This window comes from Ciconia boyciana, chromosome 3, assembly GCF_034638445.1.
Source record: "Ciconia boyciana chromosome 3, ASM3463844v1, whole genome shotgun sequence".
Lineage (NCBI taxonomy): Eukaryota > Metazoa > Chordata > Aves > Ciconiiformes > Ciconiidae > Ciconia > Ciconia boyciana.
Window position 1 is genome coordinate 91,092,184 of NC_132936.1, and position 9,351 is coordinate 91,101,534.

Here is a 9,351-nt window from a genome sequence, read left to right on the forward strand (position 1 = left end):
TTTTTAACTCTTTCCAGTACTTGATGTATTTCTTCACTATCATGATGGACTGTAATAAGAGGTTTTGTCCCGTTTTCTGTGCTTGTTGCAGGAGGTTTATCAAATCAGGACGGTGGAGGAGTCTCTTGACTAAACTCAGATTCATTCCAATAGGTGTTGTTTGCAGCTTGCAATATAGCATGTAATTAAAAGACAAATCTTAATGAGTAGTTACAGGTACAGAAAAATTAAAATCACAACCACTAATCATAGAAAAGTTACACAAACATATGTGTGAACAAAATCATCTGTTAACAAAGATCATCTATTAACAATGTTCTCATACATACACATCCCTTTCCAATATATGTAACTATAGTTCCAGAAACCTCATTGGGGTGTATTTCAAAGTGGCAAATATCTTGTTCTGTGTCCAAACAGATATCTTGATCCTTAAGAGTATTACTTTCGCAAATTAAACCTTGTTGTTCCTGCACAATACATGCATTTTTATCAATCGTCTGCCACTTTTCTTCCTTTTGATGGGCCCATACCCCATGCTTAAGGGATAGAGTACAGCTCCACTGTGATTTAACCCTACCACAATGATGGGGTATATGGTGTATACTGAAGCATTGCATATAGTGAGAACAAAGGCGACAATCTTATCTTCCAAATGATAAGTAAAGTTGACCAATTGCCACCATGATTTAAACTGTTTCTCAAATTCTGATGCATTATCCCAAATCACTTTGAGAATTTCGGTGTGTAGGGCCCCTCCTTCCCCTTCTCTAATAATAGCTGCTACTATAGACTGTATCCATAATTGTGCTTGGATACAACTCAAGACAAGAGAGGTATTACATTGGGTTGCTCCGAGAGTGTTTATAATTAATTGATGGTCATTTTCTTCAATTCATTCCCGATGAGGTAGAATGTCTGACAGGAGCCATTGACTTGCTCCTAAGGACAATAAAGATTACTTTAGTGGGTGTTTTAACTTGTTTAGGTCATCGGTAGTAGCAGTTAATTTGTTCATTAGGACTTCAGCATCTATGCTATTCAATACTCCCAGTCCTGTTCCTAAGATACCAGTCACATCTCTTTTTAATCATTTTGGAGAGGTGAGAATTTGTCCATGTAACCCTGCTAGCCAGCCAGTGTAAGCTACTCCCAAAGACACAGAACAATCTGATCTAATTGCCAACACATTAACATGCAGTGCTAGTTCCACCCTTTTTAGGGACCAACAGGGTTAAAGAAAACTTGCTGTCATCCTGCATTTTTAATTATATAAGGGCTGGTGTAATAAATGTAAGGAGACAACTTAATAGGAGGCTGAGTTAAGAAAGATGTTTGTTCGATTTCAATTTTGAATTGGAGACCTAAACTGGAATGAAATTTGGGGTCTGCCCAAAGACACATCACAAGTGCAGAGCAAGGTATAGTAAAATTATACCAACATTTGTGTCTAAAGGGACAGGTATATGTGTTATCAGGACCGTGTCCATATTTTTGTCTATCGTAGCCCACAACAATGCATAAAGCTGTCATACACTTAGTGTGATTTTCAATTCAGCATCCTATCGAAATGATGTCCCCTTTTGTTTCCTTTAAAGATGGAATCCACCAATCTCCATCTTCAGTTTTTGTCATCCTTTCTGGTCTATAAAAGGTCATATTATTATGTAGTACTACCATGGATAAATTTAGGGATTTAGCAGGATAAATTTCAGGTGCAAGTTTGTTAAAAAGCATGCACTATGATGTAAAGATGCCAACATCTGGTAGTATAGTCATTCTCATGGTGTCATTAGTAGGATTCATTGCTGCCTGTAAAAGAAAGAAAGAAAGGGTCTCGGTGGGGAAGGCTGAACAGATTACCCCTTTTATGATACAGGGTAAATCCATCTAGCACCGATTTTATGTTCTGTTCCACTATTGTCAATGGCTTCCCATGCCATTGTCCCTCGTAGTTTAGTTAGAGTCATTGGTACTGTTCCAATAGATGGCAGTTTTAACATGATGGGTTGTCCTGGTTTCATTGAAGGCCGGATATGCCTGTTACCTAAAGGTTTATCTAAAGGAGCCATCAAGAAGGCTCCAGTGACTGGACTTCCATAGGGACCATATCTGTTATTCAGCTGGTGTAGGGTTTTTGAGAGGCGGGCATTCCGTTGTCCTTCATGTGTTTTAAGATATCTTTTCAGTAGTCCTTTGGCCTGTTCAACCATACCATTAGATTGTGGATAGTATGGAGTGTGGAACACCCATTTTACTCCTTCTTGTTTTGCCCATACTTGTACTCCTTTGTCAGTAAAATGCGAGCCATTATCACTCGGAATAGAGTCAGGAACAGGCAAAATTGAGAACCTTGAGGAAAGGCATCGGATAGTGTTTTGTCCATCGGCCTTTCAGCACTTCGTAGCCATTAAAAGTCCAGGCACCACTTCTATGCCTGTCAAAATATACCTGTACCCAGCTGACAATTTTAGAGGACCAATATAATCTATTTGCCAGGTAGACCATAATGTTTTTCCTTTGTTAATGTGCAGAGATGGTGCTTTATCAGGATGATCAGTCTGCAATCTGAGTTGGCATTGAGGGCACTCAGTAAGTATGGTTTTGCATGCTTTCCTGTCAAGGGACCAGCCTTGGCTTTGTGCTGCAAAGTAAAGGGCATCCTTTCCACTGTGTCCTAACTTGAGATCTAACCATTCTCTGAACCAGTACCATTCGGGATCTACAGTGACTTCACTAATTTTAGTTAGCTTATACACCTTTGTAGCTGGTTGGTCACCCTGAGCATGAGCTTTCACCCATCCCATCTTGAAAGGTGTTTTTCGGACTATGTCTAGCAACAACTACCAATCTTTGCTTCTTCAGACTGGGGATCTGTTCATTTCCCATTTTAGGGTTTCCCATTGACAGAGCCACTGTGTAGCACCTGCCCAAACAGCGTAAGTGTCCATGTATATAGCTTTCGTTCCATTTTAGGCAGCAAGTACAACAGCTCTGAGTTCTCCTACCTGCGCACTACCTTCTCCATCTTCTACTACCTGCTTGCCAGTGGTGATGTCAAGGGCCACGGCTCTATATTGCTATTTCCCTTTTATCCTTTGGGCTGAGGTATTGGTGAACCAAATACCCTCGGTTGGCATATTCTCAGTTAAGGGCAGAGCATCTGTAATTGGTGAAGGTTTGAAAGATTGTTGCAAAGCTAAAGGGTCAGTATTTACAGGTATTTGTAATTCAGAAACTTTGGTGTGTCCTTCAGTCATTGCATATTCTCAGCAACTCCTGTTAGGTAGGCATACAATTTTCTCACTGGGGATTTTTGAGCAATTCCTTCTGGAGGAGAGGTTCCCTTTAAGACTGCCTCTAGTAAATTAAATGGTCCTCTAGTCTGTACAGGCTGTCCCTGATGTAATTTCTGAACCTGTTTCACAGCTCTAACTAAGGATAAAAGCCGTTTCTCCCATTCAGAGTATCATTGTTCTGTCTCTTTAAATGCAGTTGAACTAAACAATAAAGGCTGTTTCGGGCCATTAGGACCAATCTGAAACAGGTTACAATAAGTTGCATGTTCAGCAAATCCCCATTCTGTGATGATAGGGTCAGAGTGGTGTACAGGTCCAAGGGATTAGTATGTTCACAGTTCATTCACTAAGGTTTTCACAGCTTCATTTTGCTCTTCAGTCCATTCCCATACCTTTCTTTTCCATAGAAGGGAGTAGAGGAGTCTGGCTATAATTGAGAAACCAGGTACGTGTTTCCTTCAATATCCTAACCTTCCCAGTGTTTGTTGGAGTTCCCTTTTGGATTGGGGAGGCTGCAAAGCTTCTATTTTTTCCAAGGTATCAGGTGGAATTGAAGCGCTACTGCAATCCACTAGGTTCCTAGAAATTTCATTTCTTGGGCGGGTCCCTGACACTTGTCTAATGGTATAACTACTCCAGCATTATTTAAGGTTTCCCATACAGAAGAGGCTGCTGTTCTTACTGCTTCTGGGGAATCGCCCCCAGTCGGAATGTTATCTATGTATTGATAGAGTTTCTGATGGAATTGATACTTGCTGTAAAAGTTCCACTAGTACCCCATGAGCAATAGTAGGGGAATGTTTGTAACCTTGGGGAAACCTGTTAAAAGTACACTGTACTCCTTCCCAAGTAAATGCAAAATGGGGATTATCTGTTCTTGCAAGGGGACCATAAAGAACACATCCTCAATATCTAAAACAGCCATCTGTTTATGGGTAGCTGCTTGTAGAGTGGCAGTTAAATTTATAATACTAGGGACTGCCGCTGTTAAGGGTCCATTGTTGGCACTGAGGCACTGATAATCAATTGTAAGACACCATCTACCATCAGGTTTACGAACAGGCCATACAGGAGAATTATATGGAGAATGTGTTCTAAAAATAATTTGCTGAGACTCCAAGTCCACAATAACAGCTGAAATTCCATCTTTGGCAGCAGCTGACATCGGATACTGGAGAACATTAACGAGACTGGAGTTGGAGAGTACAGGTGGCGCTCACAAAAGGCGAATGTCAGCAGCTTTACATTCCAGCCCAAGACTTCCAGATCCAAATGACCATATACTACCACTTGGTAGCTGCTAGGTTTGTCCCATTAAAACATCGAACCCCAATATGTTTTCATAATGGTTTTTTACTGCAAAGCGAACTGAAGTTATTCGTTTTTCATCAGGAAGCCAAATTTCTACTTTAGTGGTAGGGTATAATTTGCTGCCACCATTGATGCCAGGTAATTTAACTTTAGGTCAGCTTGGTCGTAGTCCTAGCATGATCGCATTGGTTTGGGTAAGCACAGAAATTTGCGCTCCTGTATCTATTAGAAATTTAGTTGGGTTTTGGTGAGGACCTACAGGAAGCATAATATAAGGGCCATCATCACTAATCCATGGATGAATATTGATTTTCTGGACAGGCAGGCCAAATAACTGTCTGGGGTTTACCCATTTTTTGGTTCCTGTTTCTGTGATTCCTTCAATTCCCTTCAAAGAAGGCAGTAAGGATTAGGAGGTCACATAGAAGCTGGCTGGGGGAGGGAGGGCAGTAGCAGGTGACAGTGCTATGTCTCACTTTTGAAAAGCTTCTATCGAGCTTAGAATAACTCTAGCTGGTTGTCTATGGATAGCAACTCTGAGAATACCCATTGCCATGGCTTGTTTCCATAATTCATTTCTCTCTTCCCAGGCCCTCAGTTGTTGATTAATTGGTCCCAGTTTCCAAGATTCATCCTGGGGTGTTTACTTAACCTAACATTTTGACCTGTATTTTTTGTTCCACTGGACACATCATCCCATCCCATTTCTCATCCATGCTTTACAATGTCATGCATTAATCCTGCCAAAGTGGGGAGATCTCTTCGAAGTAGGGCTGCTTCCTGGTCATCTTCATAACTGATGACATCCCTTATGGCTAACAGAGCATTAAAATCTGTGTCCCTCTTGATCTCGTCTCATTTTGCAATAAGACAAGGTTTGAGCATGGCAGAGGCTCCCTTTATTAATGGCTTTAGCATAATGTGGTCTACAGTTGCCGAGATGGGAACACCAAGGGAACTGCGCTCGTGCATGGCCTAAATACGGGCAGCTTTTGTAATAGCTGTGGGGAGCTCATCCAAAGATCTAATGGGTATTAACAAAGGTTCTCCTCTCTCCGATATATCTATTCCAACAGCCCAGTATGCCACCCTACTAGTTATTGAGTGGGGGTCATTCAGGGGGTCAGGGCCAGCATTCAAAAAGAAACCAGGGCCCCAGTAGCCATTAGCCTCATCAGTGTTCAGTAAAAATCTTCCCCAGTAAGACACATGCTCCATAGGTATTCACTTTCAGTTTCTCCTGGCTTATGGCCGCAGTGTTCTTGCAAATTAGCCATCTGAATCAGGTCAAATGGGATTGTTTTGCAAGTACTTGGGCCTCACCCTCCCTGTGGACATGTTCGCTGTTCAGTTTTTATAATGGGTCTGGCCGTAAACTGAGGAGGTTCAGGAGGGTATAGGGAGTCACCTTCATCTGAGCCATTACTATTTGAATCATCCCAAGTATTACCATCCCAGTCCTCAGGGGATACTATTAGTTTTCCAATTTGAGCTATGTCAGGAGGTTTTGGAGTTTGCATTAACATCATTTCAACGCTTTCTCCCAAATTTTGTTCTTTCAATTGAGCTTCCTTAAGTTGTTTTTGCAGTTCTATTTTTACCGATAGTAGCAGTTTGGTAGTTTTACATCCCTCTATTTCATCCTGCACATCTTGCGTTTTACGGGTTGTTTCCTCTCTTTCCCTACATGCAGCTTCTAGGCATGTTCCTAACATTTTGCAAATTATACCTTTATCTTTCCCATCTTTAGTCAAATCCCTCACAGCATTTACCTGCTTTTCTACTGCTTCCCAGTTATACCAGTTAGCATGAGGCCATTCTCCTGAGAAGCCCGGGTTTGGATTAATACTGTGCTTTCATAAGTAATAGGTGACACTAATTGCCATCCTACTGACTACACCAATTTGTCACAAATGAAAAAAAAAATGACTGGAATGCACTTCACTCAAAAGAGAGAAGCAACAATATGTTTCATTGAGGTAAAATAATAATTCCACAGAGTTCAATGAATTTGGTGGATTTTAACAAAGTTTAACAGAGGTTTATCAAGATTCAATAAGTTTGTCGTGAATAGGATTTTTTACACAGCTCTGTTTAGCAGCAATTTAGGATTTATTAATATTTTGAGATAGATCACAACATTAGGTTTTGTAATTCTTAGCACTTGATCATCAGCCAATTTAACAGAGAAATTCAATGGAATTTATTACAATCAAGACAGCAACTTAGTTAAGGATTCAAGAATGGCAAGGTTCACCCAAGACTTACAGCGGGGTTTCCTAAATCAAATCACACACACTCAGACAGACCAACAGACAAACAGTTCTAAATGAAATTGTACACGCACAGAAGTTAACCTATGATTGAAATTTCCCTTTTCATGAGTGCCATGAATTACACACTTTTATGTGCCAGCATTTGTCAACAGACAGTCATCAAACCTCACCAGATCAGGCCTTTGAATCCTCATGAAATCATCAATGGACAATCTTTGAATCCTTGCAAAATTTACCCTGAGAGGCATCCCAGTGCAGGGGGAGATACTGGGTCACAGCCCACTGCAATCCCAGAGAGCTCAAAGGGCCTCACTTTGGATCGCTGTTTATAGGATTGTGAGGTGATGATTGGCTTTGGTCAGTATTTTCCCTTCTGGCCACAATTGCTGCTGAGTCATTTTGGTACACAATTCAGGCAGCAGTTGGTCCAGGTGTGGTCAGGGAGTGCCTGATCATCCCAGCTCACTGCACTTGTGGCCAAGATAGCAGCACAATGGGAGTTTTCAACACAAAGGGAATGTTCTAGGTGTCGTCAGGGAGTGCTGATCATCCCAGCTCACTGCACTTGCCAAGCAGCAGGAGTTCCAAGTGTGGTCAGGGAGTGCTGATCATCCCAGCTCATTGAACTTGTAGCAAGGATAACAGCACAATGTGAGGTTTTCCCAGAACATGCATGGCTTGTCATAAGACTGCAGAGTGGCCCAGCAGGGCTGCACCACCACACTTGCAGTAATTTTTTTTTCCTGATTATTGCTATATATGCAGGTCAGGAGAAGTGGAAAGAGCAACTGCAATTCCAATGCTATTTTGTGAAAGGGAGTTCGTGAATGCATGAAAAGTCATACAGAAGTACAGAAAGGGTAGAAGAAGTTTGGGAATTGTAGAGGGCAGGTCATGAGAACATGTTGCAGCCTTGATTTCAGGTAGCATCTAAGAAAATTATTAAAGATGAAGGTCTACTCCTCTAGGTATCAGGGACTTGAAGCTTCGTGAAGGTGACTTTCATTGTAACTAAAAGGTGTGATTCAATAGGTGTCACAGAATACATTTGGTCATCAAGAGATGATCTGCAGCACTAGTTTATGTTGCTTTTATATCAACTGTCTTCCAATTTTTGTGCTTGTCTCCTTCCTCCTGCACCAAGAGTGAAGTTTATAGATGATACCACCAGATTGTCTCCGGACTTCCATCTTTTTTTATTCATAGGATTCTATAATTTGTTCTGATCATTGTCACTGAGTTCTGATCATTCCAGTGTTCTCTCCAGTGAAAGTTTCTTCAATTATGCTAGAGTATATTAGGATAGTGTTTTCCTGCTGTGTAACCAAGTATATGATAAATAGGTCTTTAATAGCCCTGAATTCTGGCCTTTTCTGGAACATAAGCTATTGGAAGGCACAGTTTCTTGCATTCACTCATGGGTTTCTTGCATTCACTCTGTGATAAAATCTATTGCTGAAGTGATATTCTGATGCTGACAGGAAAATAATACATAAATACACTTGTTCTAGGTCTGCCTCTATTTTGCTTTCAGCATAGAAGTTACTGCATTTCAATCACCTGTTCTCACCTGGAAACCAAGTCTATAGTAATTAATAACAATAATAATTCCAGCACAGATACTTTTCCTCTTGGACTTTTCCTCTTCAAGCTTTGGGTGTGCACACACTTTGTGGAAGGTACCAAAAATTTTGTGGACACTATCAAAGGTTAGGTACCAGAGAAAGCAACTGTGAGGGGATGCTCAACATTGTTTATAAGCAAGCCATTCTTTGAGGAGATCAGTGATGATAACTGATAGGGTTATCCTTTACTTCTAGAGTTGGGAAACAAAACAGTAATTTGTTTTCCTTGGCAAAGAAGTGAAGGAGGAATTCTGGTAGAGATATATAGATACATAGATACATCTAAAAAGACTTCCTGAATTTGCAGTAATCTGTATGACTAATACCACATTTAGTCACAATTCAAGAAAGTAAAGGTTTGAGGTGCCGTATTATGCATGCATCCACATCAGAGAGAGATAAAAATAGAGAAATCACCAGTGCCTAAAAAATTCTCTTAGAAATTATATATTGAGGAAAAACACTGAAAGCAGTAAAAGTCCTTTTTATGAAAATTACATTTGCCTAAACTGTCAGAAGAAATCAGGAACAATTTAAATAAAACATTACCTCATGAGGAAACACAGACAGTAATTGATGATCTCATTTCAGTAAAACATCAGGTCCAGATGGGATTAGTATTGAATTCCCCCCAAAATATACCAATATAATTTTACCTTGCTCAAAATATATTCACACCGTTCTGTAAAATGAGTATTTTCTTCCCTGTTCAGAGGGATAGCTACAACATTAATTGTGTTGTATGTGCGCTCAGAATGTTGCAGTGGGAATATTTTAATGCTTTCTAAATGAAAATAAATCATACTAAAAGAAAAAAATAGTGCATTAAAGACTTTTCCT